Genomic DNA, 14,307 nt, shown 5'->3' on the forward strand with positions numbered 1-14,307 from the left:
GGTCTGTGCATTCCTCAGGCAGACGGCCACAGCTGTGCCAAGCCTGCTGGCCCCGGGGCATCATTTGCAGCCAGAGAGGCCCCTTGGAGGGCAGCTGGAGGGGGTGTGGGCTGCAAGGGCTTATTTCTGGAACTCATTCCTCTCTTGCTGGGGTTCCTGAGGAGGGGACCTGAGGATTTGCTGGCGGCACTGAGGGAAGTGGTGAGAATCTGGGCTCAGGTTTCTGCCCCAGGGTGCAGGCTGGCCTCTGTCCCATGCAGGCACCCTTCAGGGGACGTTTGAGTTCCTTCCGTCTCCTTGGGAACAAACCTCTAGCCCGGGTGTTTTGCATGTTTTCCCACAGCCAGGGACCTGTCCTTGCCTGGGTGGCCACTCTGCCTTGTGATGCAGAAACCTGGGGTGGGGACTGTTGGGGGAACGTGGCTTAGCTACAGGGTGATCTCCATTCTGGGGAGGCAAGACCGGGCAAGTCCAGCACAACCTCCAAAGCGCCCTGGAGCCCCTGGGTGCCCAGTGGGCAGTGGGGCCTCCCGTATTGCTCAGCTGTTAGAAATGAGGGTGGACGTCAGATTAGCTGTTCCAGCCCTACCTTAGCCTTTTCCCAGCTGTGTGATCGTGGAAACGTTACTTCACCTTTCAGAGCTTCAATTTGCTTCCCCACGAGACGGGATGACCATAGCGCCCGCTGAGAGAATGAAATGGGACTTCCCTTCAGCAGTGTTCTGTGCGGTGTCAGCCTCAGCACATGGGAGCAGGTGTCACTTTTGGGGTGATGGGGTCTGGTTAGGACATCTGAGTTTCCTGCCCCTCAGTTCCAACCTCTCCCCCTCTGTCTTGATGTCCCCATGTCTGTCAAATGGCGGGTGGCCTTGATCATCTCCCTCCGAGCTCTTCTGGCACTGAAAGCTGGTCCTTGACCCAGGCAGAGAGAGATTTGAGAGGCACCAGCAGGGGACTCTGGGGGACTGTGGGCTCTTAGGCAGCATTTCCTGTCTCTCACCTCCTAGGATTCTGACTGCAGGCAAGGCTGCCACTCCTGGCCCAGGGACAGATGAGGAGAGAGATTCGGAGGCCAGGCGTGGTGGAGTCAGGATTTGAACTCGGGGCTTTTTTTTAATTTCCTTTTCTTTCCTCCCTCCCCTTCTTCCTCTTCTTCTTCTTTTTAATTGAAGTTAGTTGATTTACAATGTTGTGTTAATTTTTGCTGTACAGCAAAGTGATTCAGTTACACATGTATATGTATTCTTTTTTTTTTTTTTTTTTTTGGCTGCGTTGGGTCTTTGTTGCTGTGTGCGGGCTTTCTCTACTTGCAGTGAGCGGGGGCTACTCTTCGTTGCACTGCGCGGTCTTCTCATTGCAGTGGCTTCTCTTGTTGCAGAGCACGGGCTCTAGGCACGTGGGCTTTAGTAGCTGTGGCACAAGGGCTCAGTAGTTGTGGCTCACGGTCTCTAGAGCACAGGCTCAGTAGTTGTGGCACACGGGCTTAGTTGCTTTGCGGCATGTGGGATCTTTCTGGGCCAGAGCTCGAACCCGTGTCCCCTGCATTGACAGGTGGATTCTTAACCACTGAAACACCAGGGAAGTCCTATATATATATTATTTTAATATTCTTTTCCATTATGGTTTATCATAGGATACTGAATATAGTTCTCTGTGCTATACAGTAGGACCCTGCTGTTTATCCATTCCATATATAATAGCTTACATCTCCTAACCCCAGCCTCCCACTCCATCCTTTCCCTAGCCCCCTCCCCCAGCAACCACAAGTCTTGAACTCAGGGCTTTTGACTTGATGCTCTTCACTCCACCACACTGCCTGTCTCAGACAATACAAGGACAGAGTTATACGTCAGTTATCAGGAGGACAGTACTGATGAGGCAGGATCCAATCAACATTAAGACATTGACATTTGCTGGAAGAAGTGGATTCCAAACTTTTTTTTTTTCCCCGTAATATCTAAAAGTAGCCCAGCTGGATCACAGAGAGAGGAACCTGGGAGGAGCCGATGGAAGTTGGGGAAGTGTCTGTCCACCCTCTCGGCCCCTACCCACCAGCCAAGGAATCTTTGCTTCAAGACTTAAGGATGAATTCCCTGGCAGTGAGCAGCTAGGAAGGAGATGGGGAGACGGGCGGTCCTGGCAGCAGAAGCCTTGATTTTGTCATCATCAAAACAGACTTAAGGGCTTCCCTGGTGGCGCAGTGGTTGAGAGTCCGCCTGCTGGGGACACGGGTTCGTGCCCCGGTCCGGGAGGATCCCACATGCCGCGGAGCGGCTGGGCCCGTGAGCCATGGCCGCTGAGCCTGCACGTCCGGAGCCTGTGCTCCGCAACGGGAGAGGCCACAACAGTGAGAGGCCCGCGTACCGCAAAAAACAAAACAAAACAAAACAGAGTTAAGAGGCCCCAACACCTCCCTGTGGGGTTGCTGGGAGGATCAATGAGACAACTGGGGACAACACTCAGCAGAATGCCCAGCATGGTGGGGACACACCAGAAAGAGGCGTTATCATGGTTTTATTATTACTAATCCTCCTAATGTCGCTGCAACAATGTAGTGTGGCCTGCACCTCTTGCCTGGATTTCTAGGCTGCAGATCTGGCAAAGGGAATCCTAGCATACCCAGAATACTTTGAAAGACTCAGGGGAAGGCAGAGGCTGCTCAGGAAATTAGAAAGGTCAAAACACAAGCACACTAACATGAGTTGATTAACATATATACATCCCATGTAATATATACATGAGATGTAAAATGGTGGCAAAAAGCAAGAAGGTGATTACCTTAAATAAAAGTCAAGTGTCACCTTGGGCTGGGGGGAGAGGAGACTGGGATTGAGAGGGTCATGGTGGGGGGGGCGGGGGTTATGAGGGAATTCACCTTGTAATTGTTAGTACAGGTATGTTTCATGCACCCCTCTATACCTAGATCCTGTTTCATAAATTTAAGCAGGTTTAAAAAAAAAAAAAAGGCAAGGGAATGATAATGTAAAATCAAGGTGGCCATCTTTGGTAAGGGAGAGGGTACAGGGTCAGCCTGCTCCATTCTCAGTGGGATCCACTGTTTCTGTGGGCTCGTGGGCATTATTTAAAAATATTTTTATGGGGGCTTCCCTGGTGGCGCAGTGGTTGAGAGTCCGCCTGCCGATGCAGGGGACGCGGGTTCGTGCCCCAGTCCGGGAGGATCCCACATGCCGCAGAGCGGCTGGGCCCGTGAGCCTGCGCGTCCGGAGCCTGTGCTCCGCAACGGGAGAGGGCACAACGGTGAGAGGCCCGCGTACCGCAAAAAATATATATATATATTTTTATGCTTCATCACTTGCAAATAAAAAACATACATACATATACAATGTATATAATATGTAAATATAATACATATATAATGTAATACAATATATATTCCATTGTTTATATATCAAATCATACATACAAACAAAATTAGAAGGTAATATAGAGCATTTTCACAAAGTTCTGTTAGCAAATCACACTCTTCCCAGAGATTCAAATGTTAATCTGCCTGGGTTTAAAAAATGAAACCAACACAAATCCTGTTGTATAACAGATACATGGTTTCTCATTCAGTAGAAGTAATCTCCCTCTTCCGAGGTCATAACAAGAACGTGACTTTCACACTCTGCCATCTCAGATGATCAACAGGATTTTTTAAAGTCCTGGCCTCATGATTTATGCTTCTGAAATCAGAAAATCCTGACATATTTGAGCTGGGAGGAACCTCAGGTCCCCTGGACCCATCTGCTGGTTTTACGGCCGAGGGAATGTGAGGCACGTAGTTAGAGAAGACAGTTCGCTCTGTGCTGCTACACGGATGTGACTCTCATCAGGACACCACCCACCACACCTGTGCTGCTACTCCTACTAGTACTACAAGGCAGGGAAATGGGTGGTATATCTGAGATTAAACTGATGCTATCGTTTCAGTTTTAAAAAGTCAGAAGAGAACTACAACAAGCGGTGACCACAGCACTTCCAGGACTTACGTGGACAGAAACATACAAGCAGTGCCTTTCCTCCTGGAAGCCCTCTTAGGGTTCCTCCTACTCTTTGCAGGGCATGCTGGATATATTTATAAGTTATCAAAGCAATTTCGTGCCATGGATGTGGTGATCCCCAGTTTTCAGTCGGGGAAACAGGTTCAGAGAGATTAGCCGTCTTGCCCCAAATCACATGACAGGTAATTGATGAGGCAGGAGTTTCACCCCAAGGGAGTACTAAAGAGACGAGAGCCTGTTTTAAGGGTGCTGTGTGTGAGCACACCCTTCACTCCTCAGACGCCGAAGCCCACCGTGGCCGCTGCTTGAACTCTAAGTCAAGAGTTGTATTTGAGATCTGGAAAGGGCTGAGCCGCTCCCAAGTGACATTTGCTGAAATAATGCAGCAGGGCTGACTCACTGGGGGAGACTCTTCCCTTGCTGTTGCAAAGAGCTGGCCTTTCTGTGCTGCTAGGAGGCGCCCTCATTCACAGACTTGTTTGACCTTCACCTGGGCGGGTCTCTGTTTCCTGCCCTTTAAAAAAAAGGGAGGTTGGAATTAGGAGATCTCTAAGGTGCCTTGAAGTCTGAATGTTTCCTCTCATCCAAGAACCACAGCCTCACAGTAGGTATTTGGGGACCTTCAGTCTGGCCTCTGCAGTCTGCCCCCCTGCCCCTCCCAGGAGGGGTCAGGTCACTTAATCAGGTGATTCCCTGTTTATCTGCCTCCAATGCCCCTCCCCGCCCCGCCCCCTTGCTCTAAGGATTAAGTCCCAAGCCTCCAGCCTGGGAGGAGGCTCATCCTGATGTTTCCCACCTCCAGACTGTGCTCCAGAGGTACCTCTGCCCAGCTGTTACCTCCCCACCAACACCTGGCTAGACATCACCTCCTCCTAGAAGTCCTCCTCAACTACCGGGTCAGGGTTGGTGGTTTTGTTTTCATGGTCTCATTGCACTTTGCAAGTGATAGGTCGTTTTCAGTTTTCGTGTTGATTTCCTGCTAGAGTATAACCTCCTGGAGGGCAGGGATAGGGGATTATTCTCCCATCCCAACCAGAAAGAGATTATTATTATTTTCATTATTATTATTTAGCGAAAAGCCTTTACGGTTTAAAACAGGATCTTACAAACTTGACGGGAGCTGATGCTCACACCACCCCTGAATGAAGCGGTCAGGGCACATCCTAATAATTCCCAGGACACAGAGGAGAAAGGTGACCCGAGGCTGGGGAGAGAAGGTGTCACACGCCTTCTCTCCCTTTGTGGCCCTCTTCAGGGGACTTTCTCCTTGGAGACCCGTCCATTTTCCTGGACTCTCTGGGGGCTGGCCCTGGAACTCTGGACACATCTCTCGGCCTCTCTGGCACTCAGACCTGCCGTCTGTTCTCTCTCCTGTTTACGCCCAGCGTTCGGTGGGTCTTCCTTCTTTCTCCTCCCCCTGTGTGAAGCGTGCCTCCCCCAGGCCTTTCCGTGGCTGCTCCTTTTCTTGGAAATCTCACCTCGCAGTCACAGCCTCCACGGGTCATCCTGCCCACCCAGCAATGCCCATCTCATCCCCTGCCCCTCTCTACCATGTCCTTATCTCCCTGTTTTATTGTCTCTCTAGCACTTATCACTACCTGAAATTATCTTAGTTATTTATTTACAATCCAGTTTAGCTTCTGTCTCATCTACCTGAAAACTCCAGGAGGGTGAGATTGTTTTTCTGTCCCCAGGGCAGCCTGGCCATAGTAGCTGCTCAACAAGTATTTACGGAATGCAAGAATGAATGGATCAATGAATGAATGAAAATGACTAAGCTGATGGGCTGGATGGGATGCCTTGAGCCCCCTTGCCTGGCTTATCATGTCAGCTAACATCTGTTCAGCCCTTACTGAAGTTTCTCTGCATTTTCTCTCTTTATCTTCACAGCTATTCCATGACGTGTGCTCTGATTGTCCCGTTTACAGTGAGGTTAACTCACCTGTCCTCAGCTAGCTCACAGTGGAGTTAAGAACTGAACTCAGACTATCTGACCCCAGAGCTCATGCAGGTCTACACTGGCCTTTCCATGCTGGGAGTGCCCTGGGCAGGACGCAGTGAGTCAGACCCAGGACTCAGGCCTCCTTACTAGGCTTCTAGTTCTTTCTGTGCAATCCCCAAAGGCTCTCACACTGCCAGGCCATTCCTCAAAGGAAATCCTCTCTGTGTGGCTAGTGTCATAGGGGTTCAGGAATGCCACCGGTTACCCAGAGCTGGGGCCCACCCTGGAGCACCCTGCCCTGCACGCGCCCTTTGCTAGCTTGGACCCAAGGATCTCCACCTGCGGCTGGCTCACCAGCTGTCCGAACTTGGTGACCACAAGCCGGTGGTTGTAGGTTGGATGTGAGCCAGTTGGGGTTGCCAGGTTACATTCCTTTCCTCAGAGCCAGGCAGCCATCGAGCCTGGTTTACGAAATTGGCCTGTTTATATCGGTTTGTTGATTTCAAACTCAACTTTGCTCAGAAATAATTTTAGAAAATGGATTTTTAAAAAAGTCCATTTTGTGGTGTCTCATCCCCATTTCCTTCTGGATAAAACCACCTGAATGCTTAAGTCTTTGCTCGTTGCTGCTTGCTCCCTTGGGAAAGGGAGGGGAGGTCCCCATAGTTCCTATATTTGTCCCCTATTGGAATCGGCTCCTGGCTGGAGCCAACTTTGCTTCGGGAGCCGTAGAGGCACACGTTTATGCCAGAGATCTGGGCCCTTCCGCCCTGGAAGCTGCTCTCCTTGGGCAGCCGCATTCCTTCAGTGCGCTGACCGAGATGGACATGGCCCTGCCCTGGATGGGAGCAGTCTGGTGGGGGGAGGTGGATGCTTTAAACAGACTGTCCCATCCCAGGGACTATGGCTCAGCTCCCAGGCAGCTGGGAGAGGCCCCATGATGGACCCTTTAATTTTGTCCTTTTAGGCCTCAATTCCCTTCTCTGAAAAGTTGGGTGGGACACGCGCTACACTCTTCACCGCGCTTGGTATGTGTGAGCAGGTACCACAAGCCACAAAACCCCGCCTGGAGCTAAGAGATTGTTAAATGCTAGTTTAGCCCACAGAGCAAGCTGTCACCTGCCTTCCTATGCAAAGGACAGTTAGACCTTCTACTTTGCCTGATTTTTCTCTGCTCCTGGGCCTGAGGTGTGGAGCCGGCATCCTGGAATGGTGACTTCAGACAGACCTGGGCTGAGTCCCTGATTCTGCCACCTGCAGTGTGATCTTGGCAAGTCACATAAGCTCTACGGGCCTGGACAACTCGCTGGTTCAGGGGGTCTGGTCACGCCTTCCCTGCAGAGCTGGTGTGAGGGGCAGATGTGATCACAGGTTTACGAGGCATTCGCAGCTCCAAGCAGGTGCTTGGTCCCAGTTCCAGTCTCTTCCTTCTCCAGCCTTCCCGAGCACTCCCCGTTCCCCCGAGGCTCTCCCTAGCTGGGACGTGACTTTGGTGACAAGTTGGGTCACTTGGAAGGGAGCTCTGCACTTCCGCCTGCCTCGGCCCCAGCACTGGCACTTGTTGCATCCAGCGCGGCTGCTGGTGAGTCAGCCCAGGCTCAGGTGTTCTTGGCCGAGGCCCGTCCAGGGGGGGCGTGATGGGCTGGAGTCGACCCAGCCTAAGCCTGTCCCCTTTGGAGGACTCTTACTGGGGTATACAGCGTGCAGACCACATACCTCAGTCATTCGTTTCCTTCTCAAGGTCCCAGCCATCCCTAATGGCCAATGCAATTTTGTTCTTTCACAGAATTAAGTATGGGAAAAAAGTCAATGTCACCACTCCAGGCCCTATTGTCTGACTCCCAGTCCAGCCTGGGGTCCTTTTCAGTACAGCGAGGGAGCTTAAACTAGGTCAGAGCTCTGAGTTTGGACCAGGGGGCTACTCGTAACAGACAGGATGACTGTGGTGCACTGAAAGCACAGGTGACATAACTCCCTTCTGTCTTCCTCTCCATCTTCCTTTTGACTTTTTCTTCTTAATCCTTCTGATTATCCTATGTTCTCATAATCACCTGGGCACCGCCTTCGGCTAAAGGGTGAATCTCTGGACCTGGGACTGCTTATCTGTATTTTGTCAAAGCTCCCCAGGTGATTCTCATGCACAGGGATGGTTGAGAAGCACTGGATTTTGTGCAGAGACCATCTTCGTGCGGAGCTAATCTGGTCTGACACTCGCCCATCTCTCTCTATGTGCTGACCACCAGATAGAGATAAATAAATGGTGTTTATATTCATTGCATTTATTCCTTTTGATGTTCTATACATGGCAATCGATCCTCACCCTGGCTTTCTATTTAAGGTAAAAATAAAAAGTCTTCTCTTAAAATAAATATAAGTTTCAACAGGTTGAATTTCTTACAAACGAATGAGAAAAAATAATAGTGCAGGCATCCCCAGATGTGGCCCAAACCATGGATGTGATGATGCACAAATGGCCAAAGTGTGTAAAAATATGGAACTCGATGACTTCCAAGGGCCCCTCAAAGCCTGACATCCTGATGGATCCAAGGAGTGCTCACCATAGCTGCCCTTTAAACTCTCCAGAAGTGAAACAGAAATAGAATTTCAGGTGAACAAACCCTGCCTGACCGCAGCTGGCTTTTTCTGCTTGTGTCCCGGGGCACCTACCTATTATCACTGGAGAGTTGGCCTGGGTGCCTTCTTTCGGGGTGATTGTGAGGTTCCTGTTGTGTTTGAACTGTCTTCTAGGGATTCATGCCATGGCCCGCCTTGGGGAGGGTGGAACCCAATCCAGGATCCAGGTATGATTCCGGTACCGTCTTGAAGGGCATGGGTAGGTGGCTCCAACAACGTCCCTGACAGTGCTGGGAAGACCTCACCTTAATGACAAACACTACCTACGTGTCTCTAAGTAAGGGAACTCCAGAGGGAAAACTCTGCTGAAGACACGGCTCTCGGCATTTGGAAAACTTTGCCTGATCAGCCCATTCCGGATATCAGGGGCTGCATACTATTATATTTCCTGAAAGGAGTAGTAAGGAATCTTCTGGATTCCCAGACCTGGAAGAATGCTATGCTGATAGGTAGGGTTGGGGTGAGGTTTTTCCCTTGAGCCGATAGAACAGAGGTCAGCAAACTTTTTCTGTAAAGGGACAGATGGTACTTTTTTTTTTTTTTTTTGCGGTACGCGGGCCTCTCACTGTTGTGGCCTCTCCTGTTGCGGAGCACAGGCTCCGGACGCGCAGGCTCAGCGGCCATGGCTCACGGGCCCAGCCACTCCGTGGCATGTGGGATCCTCCCGGACCGAGGCACGAACCCGTGTCCCCTGTATCGGCAGGCGGATTCTCAACCACTGCGCCACCAGGAAAGCCCAGATGGTAAGCATTTTTGTCTTCATGGACCATTTGGTCTCCATTGCAATTATTCAGTTTTTCCGTTGTATCTAGAAAGCAGCCATAGACACTTTGGAAATGAATGGGCGGGCTGTGTTCCGATAAAACTACTTGGGGACACTGGAATTTGCATTGCATGTAATTTTCACCCGTCATGAAGTATGACTCTTCTTTTGATTTTTTTCCAACCATTTAAAAATGAAAACATCCCTCAGCTAGAGAGCTGTACAGAGACAAGCAGTGGGCCACGGCTTAGCAGTCCCCTGCTCTAGAAACCTTCTTTGCAGTGGAGGGTGGACCTTAAAGATGTGGGCAAGTCACTGTTCTAATCATTTCAGCTCTTACTAACAGAGCTCTGAAACAGGTCTGAGACTCATGTCTGTCAGTTAAAATAGAACCTAGTATTAGTTACTGTACTTAGTTCATTCATCAGCAAATATTAGGTCTAGTGGTGAAGAGGGAGGGAGAACACTGGTCCTGGGCTGGCTGTGGAACCTTGGGCAGATGGCTTAGCCTCTCTGAGTCTCAGTTCTTTCATCTGTAGAGGCAATAATAGTGGGGCCGATCAAATCAACGCAAGACAGTTCACTTCTGGCACATAGCACACCCTTCATGAAGGTTAGCTATCTCCTCTCCCTTCCACAGAGTTCAAGAGTACAGGGATGTTTTATCCCTTTATCCAGCAACCCTGCCCAGTAGATCTTATTTAGCACTTTATGGAGAAAGAGACCCAGAGAAGTTACAGAGCTTGCCCAAGGACACAAGCTAGTAATAAATGGTAGAGCTTGAAGACTGACTTGAAAGACCTAGCTTTCTCTGTGTGATGCCCTTGCAGACAGCCAGACAGGAGAATAAATCTAGTTTTTCTAGGGACTTGTGGAGGTGGTTAATTTAATGATCTTTTCCTCTAGAGCCAGGCTCTTATAACTCTTCCATGCTGTGCCTCAGATTCTTGGGGAGACCAGCATCATTTGGGGGACCTCACAGCCCTCTAGCAGTTTGGGGAGGCACCAGGCTGAGGGGTTTCTGTGAATATTTTAGGGGGAACTTTGTTGTTCTGCATGGAGCTCTGGTTTAGAAGCCCCAGCGTGGAAACAGGCATCTGGGCAAGGTTTTAAGTTTTTCTGAGTCCTCCTGGGAGAGAACGTCTGTGGTGTGTGTCTCTGCAGGGCTAGTAGGGAGGGTTCTAGAAGACCGGATTTAAGGCAGCTGCTTTTGAATAATGGAATCATCAGGATCTTGGGAAATAAATAACAGAGGTGGATTCCTGACCAGTTTTATGCCTTGGTTTTCTCTTCTGTGTAATGGAGATGGAAAAGTCGTCATTAGCTGCCTGTTTCTTGAGCCCAGCATGTGTGTGTTGGACGCCTACAATGGGTCTCACTCTGAACGCACAAAGGAAGTCTGGGGAGGAAGCCTGACCTTAGATAGGGGAGGCCTCGGGAGGTAAAGCTCAGACAAGGGAAACAGTGAAGGGACCAGAGAGCCTGCAGCAGCCTGGGAAGGTGGCCGAGCCAGTGTTTTCTGCGCCCCTGCACTTGTCTGAAGACTTAATCAGAGAAGGGGGAACACAGGCATTAGCCCCACCCATGCTGTGCCCTCTGTTCCCACTCGGTTACCCCGGGAAAAGCTGCCCTGGACACTGGCTGCTAAAAACCCAGCCCGCACCTGTGAGTGGCTGAGAGGTTGGCGGGGGAGGGGTGTTGGGAGGGGACAGGAAGGTGGAAGTAAGTGTGACCAGCTGTTCCCAGTTTGCCCAAGACTGAGGGGTCTCCTGGGACACAGGACTTTGGGAGCTAAAACTGGGGAAGCCCCGGGCAAACCAAGACACTTGGGTCACCCTAGTTAGAGTCCTGCCATCCTGACCGTGGCCCTGGGCAGTCTGGGTCACAATGGACAGCGTAAGAGGGGTCATCTGCCCCCTGAGCCTCGGTGCCCCCTCAGACTTGATTGCCCCTCCTCTGAGCTCCCAGAGCCCCTGTGCATGAAGAATCACTGGCTCTGCTGTCCCCCGAGTCTGTGAGCACGTGAAGACAGAAACCACCCTGTCCTCGGGCCAGCCTCTGCCTGTCCCTGAGCACAGAGCGGGTAGTAAATGCTGTAGGATGGAGGAATGAGGGTTGAGGGCCTCCGCCTTCATTTCCTCCATGCCGGGGACAAATTACTCAGATGCCAATTCATGCTTTGCTACGTTGCACATGCTGTTCCCTGTCCTGCATGCTCTTCCCTCCCTTGGCAGTCTCTCGCTACGCTGTGTCCCCTCTGAGCTGAACCTTAACTCTCTAACGGGCCTTCTCTGTTCATTCGTCTTCCCCTCCCACCCCCGACATGATGAGCTCCTCAAGCGAAGGTCCCAACTTAGTATTTTCTCTGCTGCACTTGGCACCTGTAAAGGTTTCTTGAACAAATGAGTGGCGCTGAATATGTAGAGCAGTGGTTCACCAACTCCTTGCCGAGGGACTACCGCATGCCAGGCACTGTTCTAGGCAGAGGGACGGGAGCAGTGGACACGACTGACAAAGTTTTTGCTCTGATGGAACTTACATTCTAGAAGGTTCTAGAATCATCTAGCTTCAACAAGCAAGCAATAAGTAAACAGACCATATCCGAAGGTTACATGCCCTGGCCAGTTGCTGCCAGGCTGAAGGCTGCAGTTCCGTGGAGGGGAAGTGATTCAGGCCCAGCACGTGTGGCTCCCCTCCTGTGGATGCAGAATGGACACACCTTCCCCTGGGTGGTGGCGGCCCTACTGTTGAGCGCGGTCCGCTGGGGAGGGTGACATTTGCCTTTCGTGCAACTCTTGTAGGCCATCAGTTCTTGCAAGAAAATCCACTAAAGCTAACATTGTGCAACAGGAGAGAAAAAACACATTTTAGGAGGTCATGTGCTGTTTTGTGCCGGGTGTGGGAGGCCCCCTGCGTCTGACCCCGGCCCCCTGGGCGGGAGTGCAAAGAATGGGGCTCACATGCTGACTGCCCCTCTCCCCCAGCTGTGCGGGTGACCTTGCTGGGCAGCAGCAGGAGGACCATGGGCTTTGCTAAGGGATTGTTGGGGAGCCCAGATTCCTCCAGGAGGAAAGGGATTAAACTCCCTCCCATCAGGGGGATAAGGAGGGGGATGCGCTTGGTCAGCTTCCAAGCGCTGCACACAACAGTGAGCTATTGTCCGCTGGGACTGACGGGGAGCTCAGCCCTGGACACAGTCCCCTCCGGGAGGGAGGAGCGGAGTCCGGCAGGGCCAAGTGCCCCATGCCCGGGAAACACGCTGCTCCCCAGAGCCCCAGGTGGCATCTCCCTGCTGCCTGGGTGCTGGTAGCCCCTGGTCCTGAGGTCCAAGGGGCTTGGGTGGCATCTCTGTGTCTGCAAGGACGTGACTCACCCCTGCTGGTGACCCCCTCATGTTGCCCCCCACCCCAGAGAGCAAGGACTGAAGACTTAAATCTGTCCCCAAGGCCGGTGCCCTTGGCTTCACACAGACACGTCGTAAAACTGGCGTCTTGAAGCCTGGGAAGGAACTGGCATGTGCTAATTATAATCTGCACAGCCTGTTTACGATTGACCTTGGACTCCAGGGAGGTGAAGGCTCCTGGGGGAAGTCTTAGTGGTGCTCTGAGGCTTCCAGATATCAGGCACGGCATCGAGATAAGGAGGATGGACTCTTCTGGATGGCTTAGTGGATACCACCTTGCAACTCCAGCAGAATGCGGACAGTTTTAAACCTCTTGGGCTCTTCTAAGGGACTGTTGGGGAGAACAAGGCAGCAGGACACCTTCTGTATGAACTTGGGCAGGTCACTGAACCACTTTGGACCTTGATGTCTTTATATAAAGAAGACAATCATTCCTACTTAACAAGAGGTGAGAGGGGCTTCCCTGGTGGCGCAGTGGTTGAGAGTCCGCCTGCCGATGCAGGGGACGCGGGTTCGTGCCCCGATCCCGGAAGATCCCACATGCCGCGGAGCGGCTGGGCCCGCGAGCCATGGCCGCGGAGCCTGTGTGTCCGGAGCCTGTGCTCCGCAACGGGAGAGGCCACAGCAGTGAGAGGCCCGCATACAGCAAAAAAATAAATAAATAAATAAACAAGAGGTGAGAGACCTCAATAAGCTGTGTAAACACCTAACATGGGGACTGACACCCGGTTCATGCTTAACAGTGTTAGTTCCCAGCCCGGTACGCCCTGAAAAATCCTGGAGGGCTCCCTGGAGGCAGTGGTGCCAGAACTGATGAATGAATGTGGACAGGCAAAGAAGAGCACTGAGGGGGGAAGCCACATGGTATGTACAGGGAGCCCCAGGGAGCTCTGGCTCAGGAAGAGGAGGTGGGAATCGGTGGGAGGTGAGGCTGCAGAGATAGATGGAGAAGGACCTCAACTGTCCTGGGACACATTGTGGACTTTCTCAGGTACTGGCCGTGGAGCCTTGGAGGGATGAAGTCAGAAAGGCCTTTGACTCTGAACCCTAAGTGCCCCTTTCTGCAAAAAAAAAAAGAGAGGACTCTGTTCCCTCTGCCTCCTCAAGACTCAGGGCCCAGGGGCTCAGGCCCCAGGAAGAAGCACGCTGGGCCTGAGCCCCTGTGGGGACGTGGGTCTCCCCAGGGGTTCGGTCAGTGCAGCCCCGAGAGCTCCCTTGCTCCGAAAACTCCCATTTGGAACAAACCCTGCCTTCTTTAGGCTGTTCTTCTCACAGCTGGGGTGCCATTTATTAAATGAAAGTGGGGTTCAAGTTGTTCTGTATCCTTTTATAAACCAAACCTGAAAACCATAGGAGAGTATTTTTCTTAGGTGAGAAGTAAAGCATGCTGGGTTTTCTAGTCTGCCTTGATCCTGGTGATGACACAGACCCAGGGTCAGCAAGAGCCTGTCTGTGTAGGTCCTATGGGTCCTGTAAGTCTGAAAGGCACATCTTTGTATTGAGGGCCTACTGTACCCCAGGCTCAGCACCAAGCCTTCGTTGTTTTGTTTTGTTTTAAATT

General features: G+C 51.5%; 1 protein-coding gene across 3 annotated transcripts in view; it reads left to right on the forward strand.

The window, feature by feature from the left end:
* SYNE3 (spectrin repeat containing nuclear envelope family member 3) overlaps positions 1–14,307 on the forward strand; it is a 100,508-nt gene that overhangs the window by 1,636 nt on the left and 84,565 nt on the right. The gene's annotated exons all lie outside the window — the stretch shown is intronic.

The sequence above is a fragment of the Mesoplodon densirostris genome, chromosome 4 (assembly GCF_025265405.1).
Source record: "Mesoplodon densirostris isolate mMesDen1 chromosome 4, mMesDen1 primary haplotype, whole genome shotgun sequence".
NCBI lineage: Eukaryota > Metazoa > Chordata > Mammalia > Artiodactyla > Ziphiidae > Mesoplodon > Mesoplodon densirostris.